Source organism: Perna viridis, chromosome 11, assembly GCF_037379345.1.
Source record: "Perna viridis isolate PV_CMFRI_1.1 ecotype Kerala chromosome 11, ASM3737934v1, whole genome shotgun sequence".
In the NCBI taxonomy this organism is placed as follows: domain Eukaryota; kingdom Metazoa; phylum Mollusca; class Bivalvia; order Mytilida; family Mytilidae; genus Perna; species Perna viridis.
The window spans coordinates 18850985-18873210 of NC_142455.1; the positions used below are offsets into that span (position 1 = coordinate 18850985).

The 22226-nt window shown below is 33.1% G+C and overlaps 1 long non-coding RNA gene across 2 annotated transcripts; it reads right to left on the minus strand.

The window, feature by feature from the left end:
* Positions 1-8164: 8164 nt before the first annotated feature.
* Positions 8165-11689, minus strand: LOC148603222 (uncharacterized). 2 transcript variants are annotated; one of them, XR_015916688.1, is made up of 3 exons: positions 11490-11689; positions 10973-11027; positions 8165-8536 (listed from the first exon to the last, which is right to left on the minus strand). It is a non-coding gene; the product is annotated as an uncharacterized LOC148603222 (long non-coding RNA). The 2 variants fall into 2 exon arrangements; XR_015916687.1 differs by lacking the exon at positions 10973-11027 and having other exon boundaries at positions 11490-11676.
* Between the last annotated feature and the right edge of the window lie 10537 nt (positions 11690-22226).

The window sequence follows — 22226 nt, forward strand, 5'->3', positions numbered from 1 at the left end:
TTTTGCAACATAAGAACAGAAGACAATTAGGACATGGCTGTGATCAATTACATTTCATTACATTGCATCGTGAACATGACTAATTTTCATAACATTTTCTCAATACCTCAAAACACGTTTTACTTATCCAGGTTACAACTAAGTGCCATCCTGACAAAGAAATGCATTTTTGTACCATGACTCAGAAGCCTTATTTAAACCCATACCATCAATAAAATTGTCAAGGTTCGGACTATTTTAATACCCGACATAATGTTTTTCAACTTTGTCAATATCAAACATTTCGATTATACAATAATTTGTTTCCTTCTTTTTGTGATATTTTACATTTTTGGAAGACACCCATCGCAACGTTAATGATAAATCCTTTCAGTGAAATATTTCAGTACGTCTGGAAAAATCTTACCCATGGAATATTTCATGTGATCATGTCTGCTAACAAATCACTTATCAAAAACTGGATTGTTGCAATTTATAGTTTTAACCTCTAAACGGTTATATCAACTTTGCAGTTCTGTCATATTCATTTACATAGTTAAGACATAGTAAAATACTTCCTGAAATAATGACCAAGGAATGTTTGAATCAGTGGTTAAAAAGATTGTTGCGACAAAGACTAGTAAGCGTAGTAAGTTTTTTGTTCTTAAGTTTGACGATGTTGGCATATGGTTTTGGTGGGAGACACTGTTGACATAGATTATTTGCATTATAGAGGTACTTTGATACAGAAAGGACAAAACTCCAGTCAGTATTTATTTTTGAATTGCAGATTTATATGCCCGCTCAAAGAGCTTTTTTATGGTTTAATACTTCCTCAGCTTGAGGTTTCAAATTTCGTTTATTCCCTGATATTAGTGTAAACACAAATTAGCAAATAAACAAAAGACTTGCGACATTTGGTAGCGAAGCAAACTTATGCCATTGACAAGTTTAAAAATAAGGAACAGAAAGAAGGTCCAAAATGTATTTTAATATAATGATAATCAAAAATAATAAAGGTAAACTTCTTTCATTTTGTAAGATCTTTGTGGCAAAACAAAAGACACGATTAAAGGAGGACATATTTCGAGTATATAAACGACAGGGTTATACAAGGTTCTGTGTAATGCCCTTGTATTACTTATTTTGATAACCTTGTAATAAATTAACGTGGACTTTTCACTGATGGTACACTCGTAGTCAATGTTTCTCACAACGATGACATCTTTCAACAAGGATAGTAACAATATACAATAATAGTATACTGATTACATATGAAGAAAAAATAGTTACTACAATAAATTGTTGATACAGTTATCATACTACTAGTATTTATCAATAAATAAAACAATAGCATAATAACTAGTTTGGTTTTTTTTCTTCATAAAATGATTAAGAATAATTTGACAACTTAGTTGCAGAACTTTTATCAGAGTCTACTTACTACAATGCAAAAGACGTACCTTTTCCACTCTAATCAGAATACAATGCAGTATTTTGAACCTACAGGATTTGGAATTTTAAAGACACAACTATACAATTTCAGAGATCAGACCATAATAATGTGTATTATTATGGTATCTTTAATCAACTAGTAACATCTCTGATGAGTTTATGTGCGTTTAATTTAAGATTTTTTGGGTTAATTTTGTTTTGTTTATTTGAAAATTTGTCAGTGTCAAATGATGTGAACAATCAAATATAATTGAATTAAATATAAAAGTGTGCAATTAATGTTTTGTAGGAAAACGATATTTTAAATATAATTACTTGTGCATAATCCAGTTGCCGCTATTGTATCGACGAAATAGATGTTTGAACTTAATCATACAGAAGCAAATATATCCTCTTAAGGAGGAAGACCTAGGGAAAGGGACACAACTCTTAGAAATCATTGCAACGTTTGTATTCAGCATTTTACATCAATCTCATTTACCTATCAAAGTAACTTGGACTGATTTCTTTCGGTTGAAAGCTTGACAGACTTTGGTGAAATTGAATATAATACAAACATATCACTGATATCAAGAGTTATTTCCCTTACCCTAGGTCTACCCACTTAAGTTGAATCCTAAGTTAAGTAAATGGTTCATGACTCAAAACAGTCTTAACTGCCTCGTTTAGAAAAAATGTAGGTATTAATCGGATGTTTTTATGTATTTTCGCAAAATAAAGAAAAAAGGTATGAAACGTTAATGTGTGGTGAAAAATAGATTCTTAATATTCACTGATTTAAACAATTCGAAACAAAGATAGAAATCTTGATAAAACAGTCCACCAGCATGTTAAAATGTACATGTATAAGGTAAAGTTTTGCTTTTTGCATTTTCTTAAAAACTATTTATCGAAATAAATGACTTATTATTCCATGACCTTTGATATTTTAACAGACACTCTTGCTATGTGTGTAAAAGTTGCGGTTTTATTTTTATTGTCAGAAATAGCTAAAATTCTTCCAATAAGTGGATAGCAATACATAATGTTCTCCATTCACGATCAAACTGTTTTACTATTTGACATATATCAGAAAAAAATATTTACATGTTTTGATGAACAGAAATAATATTTGATTTATTACATGAGAAATCAAAACATTTTCAAATTCATAACAATTTAAAAATGCAAGTTTAATTATAATATATAAAATAAAAACATAATTTAACCTGTCAGTAACCTTCATCTGTACTCTAAAATGAGGAGAACGTCCTGAATGTATTTATTCAATAACAATAACACGTTCCAAATCAGAGAATCGTTTTCCATTGATTCCGCTATACTCACACACAGGCTTGATTATTGCAGCGAAAACTTTACTAAATTCTATTTCCTATTTATTTTTTCTATATTTATTTTTGGTATCAGTGCGTGGTTAATTGTTTCTGTAGTTGTGTTTCTATTTAATATTTCTGTGTGGTCTGTTTTTCTTGTGACAGGTAAGTGTTTTACTCGTATAGATATGTGCGTGATTTGTCGGTTCAGTTTTTAACTTGTTCCTGTCTTCCACATGGAGACTGCTTCAATTAAAGAAATGCACGACATATTTTATGGATATAGAATTCAGATTGATATACCTTTAAAATCATGACTGAAATGAATATGACATCTTGCGATAGAAATCTATTGAAGCAAGATGCAACATACGTCCAACTACAAGGAAAGAATGAAAATGTATTTTTAAGCGGTTTAATGGTACTTAAGTAGCAGTTTTTGTAAGAATCATGCACATTCTGTGTGACACACATTTTTATTTTTATTTAATTGCATTATTGGTCTATATGATGAAATGTATAATTATTTCATTTCAATAATCCTGCTTTTAGGAGATAATCTACATTGATAATCCAATAGTTTCTGTTGTATTATAATGTCATCGACAGAATTATCTCCCTTAAGTTTGAATTCTACAGTACTTTCTATATTATTTTATCCCTTAAGAGCAAGTGTTATATGAAAAGCCACACATTAACTTATGTGTACTATGTCATATTCAATAAAATATCCAAAATAGAAATATGTAGGCTATTTGAATCACATTTTGCATGATTCTTAGCTGGAGTGCGACTTAACACTTTCCTTAACAAATCATTTTAAAAAGAACTAAATTATAAGAATATTTGAGATGATGATTCACCCGGTAAATATATAGTCCGTATAAAAAAACTGCAACATTAGGGCAAAAGCCGGAAACAAACATTTCAAAATGAAAGGTGGGTTAAACCAGGTTAACTTTCTACTTCCATTACGGCTCATTATTTTCTGAGCTGACATTTTCATCCTGGTGGGGTTGTTGTCTCTGACACATTCAACCTACATATTATCGTTATATTCAATACAAATGGCCGGCATCCACTTGCCACTGGTCATATTCGGTAAAATCAGTACTCAAATACAATAATCATTATGCAAATCTTAGCAACGAGGTTCAAGAAGTCTTGAACTCTGGGTGAACGGTTCGTCAAGTTCAAGATGAAATAATGATATGCATAGAAAAACTACAAAAAGACATAGATATTGGATAAAACTCTTGAAAAGTGAAAAGTTTTAAAACAGCTAACTTCAGCGAAGGAGCGAGATTTAAGATCATTTAAAAGGTCTTTAGAGTTTTTCAGAATCCACATTTGATTAAAACGTCTACGCAAGTAAACAGTTTCCCATTATTTTTATTGTCCCCATTTTAATGCAAATACTACATTGCCATATTTTGCTCTGCAATCATTTTGATTAAAGAGTGGTTTTCGCATAGAAACTATGAAATGATAAAGTATGCAATTTCGAAAAAAAATTTTGTTAGTGAGAACCTAAGGGACTTCAAACATCCTTAAATGTATACTTAAAATGCTTAAATTTTAAGTCGACAACATTCTTATTACTTTATTACAGTGAGAGGGAGAATGACAAGAAAGAAAAGAAGCATCATTGCTCCGAGAATGTCATTTCTTAACAATCAAGCCCCGTGCAGGTCCGGGTGTTAAAAGAATAGGCCTGCAGCAGCGCTAAGCTTGTCGTATAAGGCGACTAAATAGTGCTCAGAAACCTAGCCGGGGGCTAGGCGCTCTGCCCACAGAGCTACTGGGATGTGTGCCCCAGGTGGTGGAATAGGGAACCCCTGGCGTGTTACAAGCTAGGGTTGTCAGGCTATAATACGGAAAACCTGACCGCAAACCATAGTGGTGCACCGTGTTGGGAAAGATGCCACGTTCCTCGCACGTTAAAGAACCCTGCTGTGGTATTCGATAGGAGTAGGAACCTTTGCCCTCCGCCACAGGAGGATAAATTGCCCGACCTTACCCATCCCCCCTTTTTCCAGTAGCAATCAAAATTTGTCGACCCTATTATCCTTGTGTCCCATCCTTTCTTTTTCATTTCATGTTCATTGTATCATCCCTTCCATGTTCATCGTCTGAATATAGCTGAAATATTGCTGCTCGGACGTTAAACCCCAACAAACAAACAAACAAACTTAACAATCAAATTGAAGTTCGCCCATTTGACAGTTACAGACATATAAGATGATTAAAATGATGAACAATAAATACATAATACATAATATGTTGCATATGATCAAACTTGTATTTATTTCAAACATACTAAGTCAAAAAAAGAAAACAAGAAAGTTGACACTTACTATTTTGGCGAAAAATAAAAGGATAATTAATTGGTAAATAATAAAATATGATTACGTGTTCCTGACGAGTATTCGGAACTTGCTGGCAAGTGTGATCATGTTTTGGTTACTCACGATAGCCAATTGATTATCCTATTTATTATATATATTTCTTTTATTATTCGTTCCTATTTTCAACATAGTTGTTTTATTTTATGAACGGTGGATTGATATCCGTGTTGTGACGTTTTGTGTCGTTTTGATGGGAGAAAGTCCGAGAGTGTAATTACCGAATTTATTTCACATTGTGAATTATTGACAATATTAGACGAGGAAAATTCGGTCAATCACTGCTATCTATATAATAGATGAGTTGGGCAAACACATCACATGTCAATCATGTAAGATACATGTACATGTATGCAACAATTGTTTATGATTAAAAACAACGAAAAATACGAAATACTGGTGAAATACAAGTGTCATCTGTCCAGTTCAATTAAAATACAAAAATGAATTATTCATACGCTGAAGAATGATAAGTTCTTAAAACAAAGAAAGAAAGGTGGAAAGGTGTTATAAACATGCAGTTTAAAGCAAATGACAGAGAAACTAATTAAAATGCTTGTGTGAGTCACAAAATATCTTTAGTGTAAAATTAAAGGTAAGTTTTTACGTGATAATAAATTTACACTTACGATTTTTTGTGAAATACTCTACAGGAGTGCAAATACAAAAAAGTTTTTTATAACAAGTTAACAATGGACAAAACAGTCATCCATCTCATTGTGGCATAGTCAAACTTAATGGTTTGTGTATTTTAAGTAGTAATTTTTATTTCGGTAATATTGCACTTGTATTTATATTATAAAGTGTATTACATGTACTTGTATGATAAGTACATGTCCATTTAAAATTTATTTCTTTCAGTGGTAGTTTATGGGTTTCTATTGGTCGTTTTCGCGGATACGTATTTAGGTTATATACCACTAATTGAATAAATGAGCTCTTAGAACGTACGTAAAAATAGTTCTACACAAGTTTTAGTGCACATATGTTATTTTTCTGTGGAAAAAGTGCACATCAAATCTGCACAAGTGAGCTTGTGTTTTGCAGGAAATTATATTTCCCTTATTTCTACATAAAATGGTGACTGTAACTTACTGAATTAAATATTTTTACAAGTTCTGCATGAAGACCCCTGTTGTGAAATGTAGAGGAATTCCCATTCTTTCTCATTGTCTTTTAGGAGCCGGTGTCGCACTGCAAGGTAGTAAAACCCACATAATATTTTTAGGGCTATTTGTGTACACATGTAGCTTTTAGGTGATGTATAGTCTTCTTCGGGTGAAATCAGGGGAGTTCATAAATAGGGGAACCTAAGTCGCCTCAGATGTTAATGAAATATGGCGTACATCATCGGAACCTCTCTAATTATTGCCATCTATTTCAGAGAAAAATTAAGTGAACAAGAACAGTTCCGGATTTTTTTGATTGGTTCAGATAACTTACTATGACAGATAATTTGCATACTTCTTTGTTATTCAAATAGGCATATAATATACATACATGCTTTAAATAAGTGCAAACGCATGGACTACGTGTATTTGTGTGTGGACTTGGAAGCAATGTGAACGGAGTTACCTGCCTTTCTCGTTGGGCATTGTTTATATGAATAATATTTGTGTTAATTATGGACATTTAAATTGAGATGCGTACTTATATGGAAATTATTTTAATTTTCTTTATGTTTGGATTTGTTTTGATTCTGATATCATAATGTGTTATTATCATTTGTGAAATTTAATAAAAGAAATGTCACCGTTTAAAATGCTCATATTAAATTTAATGTCATAGTAAATTTCTATTCAACTTTATATTTAACTTAATATTACTTTCTACCTATTCGACATGATCAATCATATATGTGATGACTGATGATATTGAGTCTTGATATTGCATGCTTCCTCCTGGAATGTATGCTATGATTTGTTTTGTAAATTTCAAGATTTTTGGTTAAAATGATCAAAATGTGGCAACTTACTTACATTGTAATCTTAATTAGGTCTGTTACACAATGAGGGTGCAGACTCATCTGAAAATTCATGTTAACAAGGGATCACAAGGTTTTAAGTAGACTTTGCAGAGGTTGCAACTATAAAAAAAAATCTTGCATACATATTTTGTACATATAGCAGTTCACTTTCATGATGTTAAAAACCATCCATATTAATTTTTCATACTGTACAACTTGCAGTACAGTAATATAAGGTAAGTCCAGATACACATATCCCTGATATTCGCAGTGGTATAATGCTACATTTTTATTTTTAATGTAACATTTGGCAATAATGAAAAATAATGTACTTTAATTAGAGAAGCCTGTATGTCACTCCTGTAACAATAAAGTCACAAGCGCAGGAGATGATACCAAAATTAGCCTCTGTTGACTGCATGGCTTCCTGGACTTTCGTTATTATTAACTTAAAATGTCAAACTTTTTCGTTTTCTATTTTCTAAACTGCTGACCACATATATTATTCCTAGGTCAAACCAATATGTACAAATGTACATGTACTAAGTCCAGTGTTCAAGGATTTTTCAAAAATTGAGGTTTCCTTGGAAAAAATCCATATAAAATCAACATTCCCACAGTCAATGACTGCTTTCCTAACAAAACGAATCCTTACAGCATATGAAGTTTTCAACTTGCCATGGGTAAATGTAACCAAGTACCTAACTTTCCCTGACCCAAATTTCACTTGCCCTGGGTAACAGGAATAGGAATCGTAGACGACTGCTTTAAGTAATAAACTGGTTGGTTATGCAAAATTTGTGTTCACAGCACAGAGTTATATATAAATCCTTGTTCACAGTAATGGTTACGTTTAAATTTAAAAGTATGGTTTAATTGGACTGTCCATTGTGTTGGCTTAATGTGTAAACACAAGTGGAAAAAAAGAGATAGACACCTTAATGCATACTGTATTTGCATGCACAAATGTATATAGTAAATGTACCCGATATCAGAATAATGAAATTTCCACTGGGCTTTGCCACATATAAGAAACAAGAACATACTTAATGTATTCAATTTTCTTTTATTATACATGTACAGTGTATCACATTTTACCACAATATGTCTTATAGCAGATACTGAAAACTTTTGCAACTGTATTGTTTTACATTTTTATATTAAGAGTCAGTCTTGAACAGATACTTTCCCCTGAAAATAGGTAAATACATGTAATATTTAATCTGCGCCTTCCTCATGCTCAAAATATAATGTGTTGATTCTCCCATACTAAACATTTACTGAATTTAAGTCATTGTGTGTCCAATATGCTGTTGAAATGGGTCAAATCAGTTGAATAATTGACATGCAAGTCATGTTTCCTTCTGCTTCATATACATGTGCATTGTCTATTAATTCAATTCACACTGCTTAGGATGCTGAAAATTAAAACAAACCAGTATCAATATACATGTAATACATATAAAAATTGAAAGCTTTTCATAATTGTAAGCTTATAATATCTATATATGATTATAAATTGCATGTACAATGTACTTGTACTATTTTGTTAAGACCTGATTGAAAAGGATGGTAACAGCTGTGATACCGCACTTGATTGTGTTTTATAATGCAACTTCAGTATTTAGGTTACAGACCACCAATTCAACCAATGAGCATTTGGAACGTACGCAAAAATAGTCCTACGCAGAAATTACCCCTGTTCCTCATAATGCTGTGAAAAAAGTTCTCATCTTATTTAAAACATTTACACAGTTTCTGAAAGGAAAAACATTTCTGTACATTTTATAGGTGCATTTTGCTTCTTGTGATGAGAAGCCTAATCTCCATAATGATTTTTAAATATACCCCTATCTTGTGAAAACACTGGGATTTCCCATGCTATTTATAGACCCTTCACTTCTGGTGACCAGTACTGCACTGCAAGTCTGCTAACCCCACATGCCATTCTGAGGATGATTGTGAGTTGACATATGTAGAATCATGCTGATATATAGTCCTCTGCAGGTTAAAGTTAAGGTAAAGTCCAGAGAAACCATTGAATATTGTGAAATTATCATAGAAGCCTATGGAAAGTGGAATTAGTGGTTTTTAGCCTTAAGATGAAGCCATGGCAAAATGAAAAGTTTCTTGAAATAGCTTTAAACTACTTGAAGATCTTGTTAACTTTGCCATGAGAGGAACACACTACAAAAATCCTTCAAAATATGCATTTTTTTAAGTTATAGGTCCAAATATGGAAAATTGGTCTTTTTGGCTGATTTTTATGTCCTATCTTGTAAAAAGTGTAGAAAATTTAGTAAAAATATCAAATATTAAACTTTGAGGGCTATATTTACCTTAAATATGGTGGTAATAAGCACTTGAAATCAACTTTTGTATAGATTTGAGCAAAAATTAGGTTAGAAATGAGGAAAAACTCACTTTCATTACTGCGGTTAAGGCCATATAAGCATTCCCCTATGGCAACATGGAAAATCCATTATTGAGTACTTTTTTTGCTTTAGGTGCCCTTTACTGGTCATGTTTTAATGTGAAAACACCGTATTTACAAATTTAAAGCCAAATATATCACCTTTTGTGAAAATGTAAAGATTTAGGATTTTTGACATGTGATCAAGAAAAAGGGGGAGGCATGTCAGAAATAAATTTTTAAAAATAGACCAATTTCTCAGAAAATGATTACTTTTAAAACTATTTCTTCATTGACATTTTTTATTTGAAAAGTCAGAAAAAGTTCTTTGCAAATATTTAATGCATTTAAGTATGGTAGAATATTGTCACTTTTTTTGCTCGCACAACTTGGTTACCCTATATTTAAAAATCAAATATTTAAAAAAGTGCTTGTCACATTTCAATGAAACTTTGCAAATGGATTCAGTATGTGTGTAGGAAGATACCTGTATAGTTATTTATTTTTTCTAAGACAAAAAGTGATCCTTTAGGTTACAGACCACCAATTCAAACAATGAGCATTTGGAACGTACGCAAAAATAGTCCTACGCAGAAATTACCCCTTTTCCTCATAGTGCTGTGAAAAAAGTTCTCATCTTATTTAAAAAAATTAAACAGTTTCTGAAAGGAAAAACATTTCTGTACATTTGATAGGTGCATTTTGCTTCTTGTGATGAGAAGCCTAATCTCCATAATGATTTTTAAATATACCCCTATCTTGTGAAAACACTGGGATTTCCCATGCTATTTATAGACCCTTCACTTCTGGTGACCAGTACTGCACTGCAAGTCTGCTAACCCCACATGCCATTCTGAGGATTGTGAGCTGACATATGTAGAATCATGCTGGTATATAGTCCTCTGCAGGTTAAAGTTAAGGTAAAGTCCAGAGAAGCCATTGAATATTGTGAAATTAGCATAGAAGCCTATGGAAAGTGGAATTAGTGGTTTTTAGCCTGTATTCAATACATTGTTAAGTAGAAAATACATGTTTAATGACAGTTCCCTGGTGGACTCATGTCATATTTAGCAATGAGTAGGAGGTTCGATTCCTTTTGTTCTGTAAATCATTTTAAAATTGAATGGTTAAATGAAATAAATTAAAATAAAAAAGGAACAACCATTTGATCTTTATGGGAAGAGCTACATTTGTAAACTATCCTGCCTTACTATTTGGTGAAAAAAAGGTCCTACCTTATTTTATTATTTTAACAATTTTATTAGGACAATCATTGATCCGTTTTTTTTTGTTTGTTTTTGTTTTGTTTCATAAAGTGAATATTTCAATATTTCTTTTTTATTTCATTTTTAAGCATACCTCCCCCCACAAAAAAAAACACACACACATACACATACACATACATGTAAAGTGCAATTGATACAATGTATTTCTGACTTACTGTTGTCTGTTATTTTTGGTTTGTAGTACTGTAGTTTCTAAGCATCTTTTTAATACTGTAATTAAGACAACTTGACTGGTAATGTGTTTGAAATAAATGTACATTTTGTAAACGAAGGTTAATTTCATAATACTGCCTTTCATGATCAAATTTCTATCTTAGTAACTGCATCAATAATAAGCAAATTTTTATCGTTGATGAAATTAATCTTTTTTACGATCGCAGCATCTCGTACATTATGTATTTTAATGGGCGGTTCCTAAAAACACACATAAGAAATGGCGGACTAGCAAAATATGAACTACAAACTAGCCATGTGAATAATGAGCTGTAAATGTGAGCTAGATCAATAAAATTTCTCTAAAATGCAAATAAATATCATAAATGATGATAAATCATTGTAAAACCTTATCATAATTATGAAAACATTAGGTTCAAATGGGCAAAATCAAGTTTTTTTCATAAAACCAAGGCTCGGTTTTACCAGGACAATAATAAACATGGCTTTTCCACTTACCTGGTTAATTTCTTTTTATATCTACCGAATTTGTGTATCTCCTTATGATAAATCCAAAATTTACAACTTTCTGAATCGATATATCATAATTTCACGTAAATCTGTCCATTCGATCGCTAGAAATTACATTTTGAAAAAGTTGTGTTTAAAATCTTAAAGTCATACAGAAAATTTTAACATGGCGGCAACCGGAAGATTGAGCCCCCTGGGTGAAATCTAAGGTAGAAGCTCCATTGAACTCATTGAACTTAGTGAAATTAACATTGAAGCCTATGGGAAGTGACATTTGTACTTTTAGGGTCATTATCTAACTTCGGCGGGTTTTTCTTTGTTCAGTTTTGGAATTGTCTTCGAACTGTCGACATCGTTCAGTGTAGTATATTCCTGAAATTTACTTGTCTTGTTTGGAGATTATTTCTGTACTTAAGGTTTGTACATTTAACATCTTTAAACGCACTAATATTGTTTTATTTACATTATGCATTATTTATTTATTTCACCCACATTAACACTAAATCCGCATTTTGTTGCATTTGATAAGGAGATACATTTACGAAAGATGTGCATTTTATTTTCGATATGTTTGATGTTTAACCTAGCAATTTCATACGTCATATCGAGGACTGTTCGATTCGTACTTCTGGAAGAATGTAAATATAGATGACCATCAACATCGATCAGCTGATTTTGACTTTGGACTTGGAGCATCGATGCCGAATAACATGGTCAGAAATAACATGTTATTCGTGTACATTCGTTTGAGTATTCGTTTTTGTGAAAATCTATGGTAACAACATTGTTTTAAATCTATGTAAATCATTTCAGAATGGAAAAACTTTCATCGTTGAACTTTAACAATCTTTAGTAATTTAATTCTGAGTTTCTAATTTTTAGTATCATTAAATATCAGTTGCATATTCAGAATAGAGATTGAAATTATTTTTGTATATAGTGAATTATTGTGTTGTACTTTGAAATATTAATTTGATGTACTTGGTGTTACCCCCTTCCTCCCGGTTAGTTCAACCGGAAGTACTGAAAGTTCACACGTGTTGTTGTTAACATGTAGTGTTTATTTACTTTCACTTTTATTTGAGTTAGGCACACATTCAAGTATTTTTTTTAGTTTATGCATACATGCATACACTAGATACACTTTGATCACTTTGATTTTTTTCTTACCTGGACTCATGATCAATTAATGTAGATTCGCTATAAATTGGTCTTTACTTCAATACAGCCTTTTAGAGTTTAGTGTTTTTATAGTGACCATTACTACCTATTGATAAATAGGAGTGCTTGCTTTACTCTGTTTACCTCTGTTTTCCTCCTACGCGTTTGTCCTGGATGTACCTATAGAGTACTTTGTGTCAACGTTCATACATTTAATTTTTGTATTGTGTTTGTCTGTACACTTTTTGTGTGTGTGTTTAGTTATTGCATAAATTTGTACATTGTCTTGTTGGCATATGCATTGATGTCTTGGTGTTTATTTTTGACTTAATGTGTTGATATTTTTGACTGTGTATGTTATAATGTGAATTTACACTTTGCATTCAACTCATAACTAGGAGCTATTTCTAAATACTAGTAGAGTTTAGATCAGACATATAAAAGTGATTATACATTATAGTAGACTAGTGAGATTGTGATATTACTAGAAGTTAACAGTGTCTATTCTAACAGCTTGCATTCCATGCATATAGCAACAAATACCGTAAGAACACTTACCCCCTACCCTTAATCCTTAGAAACCGATCTAGAATATTTTCTAAGTAGCAGATTTGCTGAGTTATTGCTTGCTTGAGTTTATAGAGGTTATTAGGTTTAGGTTGAGTTATTTGGGTAGGATGGGTAGGATGAAGGTAGATTTATTGTGTTGAACAGACGATGTTGGAGGGTTGATTTTAAGTCTTAGCTGTCTCGAGTTATTGACTCCTTTGTGAAGAACTGATATTCAGTTATAGAGATTACGTATTACATGTTCTGATATTTCTTTTGCAATGATTATGTGAACGTACAAGCTTCACTTATAATGATTTCCAAGTTTAGCTTCCTGAAGGTAAGCCTTTGTGTGCTTTGATATATACTTGATATACATATTTGCACAGGTATTCTTTTCATTTCACGTATCATATAGGTATTTGGTGTTTCTTTTGTGTTTGCTTCATCTTTTTTTTCTAAATTAATTGAATCTTACAAATTTTTGCTCCAAGGCAACTGAATTTGTTTGGATCAGCATCTTACTTGTACACAGATAGTATCTTAATATCAACAATAGCTGAAGGAAGAGTATTTTACGAAGACCTCGAATTGTTGTAAATGATAAAGAAGGATATTAATGAGAAACACAAAGGCACAAAGCAAAAGGATGTAAAGTCATGGGTGTTACATTACCTCAAACAATCTGGTGCATTGGAACACACTGAGCTAGGCGAAGAAACCAAATCAGTAGAAAGTGAAGTACAGCCAGCCAGTACAACTCCTTAAGAAAGATCCACCAAAGATTTCATGTTTTTGTTACAAAAGATTGTTACATAGTACGACATATGGCGATACGCAGTTGACTCACAAGTGAGTGATGAAACATATGGACCAGACAACATCAATTATGCAGTAGGACGATTGTTATAGGGAGTAGCCGGTAGAGTCGCAATGCATCTAGGTCTTAAGGCAACTTACACAGAAATTATACAGAAGCTTAACAGTATTTATGGTGTGGTCGAAAGTAAAGAGGAGCAGTTTGCAAACAGAGAGATAATGAGACAGTAACATTGCGGAGTTGCTAATTAGAAGACATACTGGGAAAGGCAAAAGATGAGGGATTGGTCCAGCGACGAGAAATGGACAACATAATTAGATCGATGCTTTGGACATATCTGGCCATAAATATAACACTTCTGGTACCTTTGATGAAGTTAGAGTTTCAATACGACAATTAAAGAAAGATAATGAAGAGAGGCATCGCAAACCACATTTATCCAAATCAGGCACAGACCAACCTAAAAGAAAGATAGACTTAGATGAGGTTAAAGGGCTGATCCAACAACTATCAGCTAGTATGGATATATAGGAGGGAAAACAGCAGGGACAACCATTACAACAACAGATATAGAAACAACAGTAGATACAACAACAACAAAAACAACAATAGAGGAAGCAATAGAAGTAACAACAACAGAAGTAGCAATGAGAGTAGACAACGGAATTCCAGACAGCATGAAACCGCTTCAAAAGATGACACTACTTTTTCAACATCTGAAACACTCGGAGATGAATAGAATGCTAAAGTTGCGGTCCGCGTAGTCATATACATAAAAAAAACCTGGAGAGTGACAAGAAATCCAATAAAGCAGGGCCGTCACTAGGCTTGTGCAATGCAGTAGGTCCTAGAGAGATGTCAGACTGAACCACCACCTGGATTATTTGGGAAGCCAACAGAGTGTGAAGAATTGCAGCATGATAATCCTATAAAGGCACTCCTAGATTCCGGATCTACTATTTCCACTGTACGCTGGACATTCTTTCAACAAAGTCATCAGATAAACTGGAACTTCAGACCCATACATATCTATTAGACATCGAGTGTGCTGGAGGGCAACATCTTCCATACGGTGGCTACATCAGAGCTGAACGGAAGATGATGATTGGCAATAATACTATTTATGTATGTGTTATCCTTGTTGTTCCAGACAGTAATTATAAAAGCCATTTACTCCTCTTACTTGGAACCAACGTCTTGGATCAACATGTTGATATGAAAGAGCAACATGGATAAAATTACTTACAGGATAGCCAAATTACAACCACGTGGTGTCTGACTCTGCAGTCAATCAATATCAGAGAACAGGAACTATCAAGATACAACAACGTATTAGCAGTTTTGACGAATGCAGAGAAGTCAACAGGTACCGTAAAACCGTATACTACCTGCAACATACTTGGATATACAGATAAAGAACTTCCATATAGTACCACTGCAATGCTCCTTCCTACCACACTTCAACCGAATTCCAGAGATCAAGATATTGAACCAGGACTTATACAGAACCGGTAAAAGAACAATGGAATAGCCAACTTACTGATAACCAATGTTACCACCAAGACTATCATCATACCTCCTTGTGCAGTCTGGCGTGAACCACAGCCTGTCGAGATCGACCATGATAGTTCAACAACAGTCCAGTCATCACCCGTTACATCAGTTTTTGACCAAATTGAAATCACCATAAGCGACCCTGCAGATGGTCAACTACAACGTGGAATGAATCTTATCAATGCTTATGAGACCATCTTTGCCAAAAATGATCAGGACATAGGAAACACCAATGTAAAGCTTAGGATTGATTTGATCGACGGAAGACCCTTCAAGCAGAGATTTCGACCAATACCACCGGCCATAAATGAAGAGGTAAAGGAACATCTGCGTTAGCTGTTCGCAACAAGTACCATCAGGCCCTAACATAGTACATGGATATCGAATGTTGCACTAGGCAGAAAGAAGAATGGCAAATTAAGGATGTGTGTTGATTATAAAGAACTTTATCAGAAGACAAAAAAGAACAGCTGCGCATTACCAAGGATAGAAGAACTCTGGTAGCATTGTTTCCATACAAACAAAGTTTCATAGCTGGATCTGCAAAATGTATCACCAAAACCTCTTTCAAAACTTTTAACTTCTATACTCACAACTGTCAAAGATGGTCTGCAGTCCTACCACAACACTTGTTACTCCCGTGGTGGTATTAATTCAATGTGGATCCTGAAAAATTCTAAAGATCTTTTGGAGACAATCAGTTCAAGACTATTATCTGAATATAATAGCATTAAAACCTATGGTTTTTCAACACTGTATACTTCTATTCCCCATACTCAGTTAAAATCCCGACTTAAAAACATTATACATCGTTGTTTTTCCAAAACCGATGGTACACCTAGATACAAATATATAGTTCTTGGTAGAGATTCCTCATACTTTGTAAGAAATAATTCCAAATCATCTTCCAAATATACAGTGGAAGATGTTTACAAAATGCTGGAATTTTTAATCGACAACATATTTGTCCAGTGTGGTGGACGTGTTTTTCAACAAACGGTCGGCATTCCAATGGGAACAAATTGTGCTCCTTTACTTACTGACCTATTTCTTCACTCTTATGAGGCTGACTTTATAGCTGATTTGATCAGAAAGAAAGAATATCGTTTGGCTAGATCCTTCAATCTCAGTTTCCGCTATATAGATGACGTATTATCTTTAAACAATCCTAATATCGGGGATTTGATACATCGGATCTACCTAAAAGAACTTGAGATAAAGGATACTACAGACACTGTGAAGTCAGCCTCATATCTTGACCTACACTTAGAAATCGATGGTAAAGGAAAACTATTGACCAAACTTTACGACAAACGTGATGAATTTTCATTCATAATTGTCAACTTTCCTTTAATTTGTGGCAACATCCCTTCGGCTCCTGCGTATGGAGTGTTCATAACACAAATCATACGTTATGCCAGAGTTTGCCGAAACTACGCAGACTTTTTGTATCGCGCTAGAAATGTAACAAATAGGCTTCTGGAAAAGGGTTATGTTGCTACAAGATTGAAGTCATCACTAAAGAAGTCTTATGGTCGTCATCATGAACTCGTGGATCGTTATGATGTATCCATCAGCACAATGAACACTGATTTATTCAACGGGTCATAGTTTTCCTTTCCTCGTTTGTCTACCCCGGACTTGACTTTTTATGAGCAACTCGGCAGGTGTTTCTAGAAAAGTAGAGGACGCTTACCCTACCGGTACACCTGGTCCATGCTCCCAGTTTTTGGTGGAGTCCGTTGCTCATTTGCTTTCGTTACTTTGTGTGCATGATTTTGGTTACTTTATGTTCTTTGTTGTGTGTGTCTGTTTTCCATGTCTGGTCTTTGTCCCTGGATTGCATTCTTTTGATTATCGCTACAACCTTGGCTCCCTTGATTACTCTTCCACCATTGACATGAAAAGTGGAAACCAATAATTGGAAATGCAAAAGGAACACAAAGGAAGAACAGCTTTCATATTTGGCCACTTTGTTTAAAGTCAATGACAGAATGAAAAACCGCTTTGGCATCAGACATTCAGAGAGTAAATTTGTGCTAGGTGATGCAAAGTATGATATTTTCAGGAGTCGCAAAGAAAAATGAAATATTTGCTCGGTTGTGAAAATAAGGCAGGTTTGCTCCCGGTCTTTACACATATGCAAAGCATACAGTGATATATGTGTCTGGAAACAGGTGTTTCATGAAAAAAGTATTGTCCTAAAATTGTTCTCTTCTTTTGAAAAGTTAGTAATAAAAAAGGCGAAGAAAACGTTTTCCCTGCATTATTTAGAACAAAAAAGCATGATCATTCAACAGTTGATTTTCCTGATGCGAGACGTAATTGGTTAAGCATTCTTAGTCATAATCTAGGACATTACTTAGATCATACATCAAGTTAAGTTTATAATTGTAATATATAACCCTGAAAATTGCATTATTTCTCTTGATACTACATTGAGTAAATAAGCATATATTGCGGGAGGGAGACGGTTTTATAACAGTATTATTTTGCAACCAAGGAAAATGAATTTGTTTTCAAATTCTAAAATAAAGTCAATTTTAAAACTTGTATTAAATTTGCATATTCTTCAATGTAATATAAACAAGTTTAGACAACATAAATGTGTTTTTTAAGTTTACTTTAAATTATATATTTCTCCTTGAATATTCAACAAGACAGTAGTCAGATCGATTTCTATCAAAAATAATTTACCGAAATTTTCAGTATCATGTATTGAAAACCACTTTGATGACTTTCCTTTTTTTGGGGTCCTTCTTATTTTACCAAAAGAAATACAATCTTGGTGGTAAAGAGTCGACTTAACCGGAAAATGGTCTTAATAATTTGGGATAAAAGTTGTATTACATTGAATTCACGATGAATGCATCATTTTTGTTTTACTTCTTTTTACCAGTGTTCAACTCTTTCATCTTTCAACTAACAGTAACATTTAGCCGTGCACGCATTGCTAAATCTCCTTAAAGAAGTTACACCCTTACGCTTGTTTTTTTTTTAAATCCAAAGAGCAATGAAGGGAACCAAAATTCTAGCGGATTCAAAAGATGTAATCCAGGGACAAACACCAGACATGCAAAACAGACAAACATAACAAAGAACATAAAGTACTTAAAATAATACATACAAAGTTGTACAAGTAAATGAGCAACTCGAACTCCACTAAAAACTAAATATTTCTAGATTCAACTAATGAATAATAATTGGACTATAGGGAAATGTCACTAAACCTTGTATTTTACATATTCTACAAAAGTCTGTGCTATAGATTTTTGTCTTTCTGCCAAAGACAATTACTGTGATCTACCATCTATGTATTGGACTCCACAAGAATCTATACAACAACGCTGCATAGCTGGATCTGCAAAAAAATAATACATACTAAGTTACAAAAGTAAATGAACAACTCGGGCTCCACTAAAACCTGGGAGCATGGAACCCTCGATTCAAGATATATGTCAGTATAAAAAAGCATTAAAATTTATGATTTGTCATACTTCTACATGTATTCCATATACGTAGTAAAGGTCCCGACTTAAAAGCATTGGACATTGTCGTTTCTCTAAAAAGGGATGGTACAAATAGATACAGATGTGTGGTGCTTAATGTATATGCCTCAAATCATTTATATCATTGGAGGCTGTAACAGACGGTCTTGTCTGTATAATTACCTTCTTTGTATTGTATACAATTATTGTAGGTCAGTGCATGCGATATCATGGTATGTTCTATGGAACACTTAAAAGAGATAGACCAATACCCTAGGTCGAGGTCGATATCACATTTAAGTGTTTCATAAAGCAGGATATTGCATGCAACAAGTTGGCATAATTTTTTTATTATATTTCTCTGTAGCAATTTTAAGAATTTTCCACTTCATCATGATTTTGTTAAATGTAGGTATACATTTAATTTGTTCTAATAACCACTTTTGATTGTATTCGTTTTTATGTCCTTTTTTAAGTATGTAAATTGAGGCAAATACTTATATATTTTAGACCAATAGATATCCACTCTGATAATTTTGCTACATATCGCTCGTGTATTGTGAATGTAAATAGCTGACGTCAGCGTACAATATCACTTATAATCAAAACGTATAGCGTTCAATATCACAAAACATGGGTGTGTAAGAAATACATTTTGTAAATGGCAGCTACAAAATACGAAATGTGAATATGAGTATTGATTAGAAAAAAAATAAACACAATATGATAATATAGAATGTGAAAAGGCTATTTGGGTAAGGATATTCCTCATCCGCATAACACTGAATCGTGCAAAATAATTTTTATTAGACGTATACTATTCAGTGCTACATGAATGACTTTATAACATTATGACATATAAAAATCAGTCAGATAAAACTATATATCAGTAGGAAAAATAGAACGCTTCTATTATCAGTATTACGAGACAAGTGTTTTGAAATACACAATAAATTTCACAGATGCAGAGCTCATTTCTTAGTCGTACTATATTAAGAATTATATAACATCTTTGAATAATGTTACTATTAGCAATCAAAGCCTTTCAAGATTGACAATTAAGGAAATTCACCATTTAACATTAAGGTAGGGGCGACACCTGCATACTTACCAAATTGCTTTTGCACAAGCAATGTAGGAAACCGAGGTTCGGGGGGAAATTATCAGAATATATTCTACTAAGCATAAAGACTAGACATGGAAAATAGACACACACGACACAGAAAAGAAATATTAACCTTAAGCCATTTTAATCCTGTATTCGTTTAAAGGCTCGAATTGGTGTAAAATGGTAAAATATTTAGGCATGTTGTAAACTTCCACAATCGCATGTTCTCAATTCTACAGGAAAAACTTTTGACAAAACTGTACAACAAACGTGATGACTTTACATTCAGAATTGTCAACTTTCCTATCATCTGTTGCAACATCCCTTAAGCACCTGCATATGGAACTCGCGCTAGAATTCTAACAAATGGGCTTCTGGAACAGGATTATAATGCTAAAATATTGAATTAATCACAACAGAAATCTTATGGTCATCATCATGAACTCATGGGTTATTGCGATGCATCCATCTGCACCATGAAAACTGATTTGTTCAAGTGTCATAGTTTCCCTTTCCTCTTCCGTCCTCCCCGGACTTGACTTTTTATGAACAACTTATTGGGTGTTTCTAGAAAAGCAGAGGACGCTTACCACACCGGTGCGCATGGTCTATGCTCCCAGTTGTTAGTGGAGTCCGAGATGCTCATTTGCTTCTGTTTCTTTGTGTGTATAATTTTAGTTACTTTGTGTTCTTTGTTGTGTCCTTGGATTGCATTTTGTTGATAACCGCTATAACCTTGGTTCCCTTTATTAATTATTTTGATCTTTAAATGATATTTACTATTGAGAGGTAACGCAATAATCGTGAGAATTGAGTGACGCACAAATCAAAACATCTTTCTGCATACAGAATCAGCATCCCATAGAATAACACAAATCTTAACTTATTTATGGAAATTCATCAAGATTTTTTAGATCCTTCCCTTTCATATATAATTGTTAATTAGTAGTTCTTTAAAAAAAAAGTGAAACATTATTGTTGTTTCCTCTTTAAAATAAAAAAAAAAATAGTTTCATCTGTTGTGTTGCTTTAATCTACATTAATGTCAGTCTTTGTAAGAATCAGGCAGTGGGTGAAACATTGTGTGAACCTATCAACCATGGAGTTTAAATTGACTAATTTCACTATTAGGATCAGGGGAAAGGGTAAAATTTTCCTTATCATTTTTGGTAAAATGGTATAGGAAAAATGTTGACCAAACTATACGACAAACGCGATAACTTTTTACTCCGTATTGCCAATTTTCCCTTCATCTATGGCAATATCCCTTCAGCATCTGTGTATTGAGTTCTCATATCACAACTCACACGTTATGCTAAAGACAATTAGTCTCCTGGTACAGAGTGATAATGCTTCAAGATTGAAATCATGAATTGTGGATCGTTACGTTGTTTCCATCTGCACCGTAAGAACCAATTTGTTCAACGTGTAATTGTTTTCCTTTTCTCTTCCGTCTAGAATCTTTCATACTTTTCTTACTGGTACATGTTTGCCCTATTCCTTTTTAGTCCTTATCCCTTTCGCGCATTTTGACAGTTTGTATGTCTACGATTTAAAAAAGAGAAAGAATTATCACCTTTTATTGCCAACTGAATTATCAGTGCGAACACGTTACCTGAACAGACTGACTCATATTGAATACGTATCTAGGACTTACGATTACATATTTGTAACCAGAAAGTTGAAGTCGCAAAGTATAATTTATTGAACCAAATAAATAAATACATAAATTGAAAGCAAATATGTAATACTAAAAAAAAAACATCTCATTTAAATTTGAATCATAACTTATTCAACACAAATTTGAGAGTCACTTTTCCATTTTTTCCTTTTTATATTGTTTTTTGTTTTTTTGTTGTTTTTTTTTTTTGCTTTGTTTTTTGTTTTTGTTTTGTATATTTTTGCCGCTGAACAGACAAGACAAAGAAAAGGGTTGAAAAAAAATAAAACAGGAACAACGAACCAAGCACAGACACCGAAACAACTAGGAGAAAGGAGTAACGAACATTCGTAGAGTTTATTCATTCCAAGACAGTGGATATAGT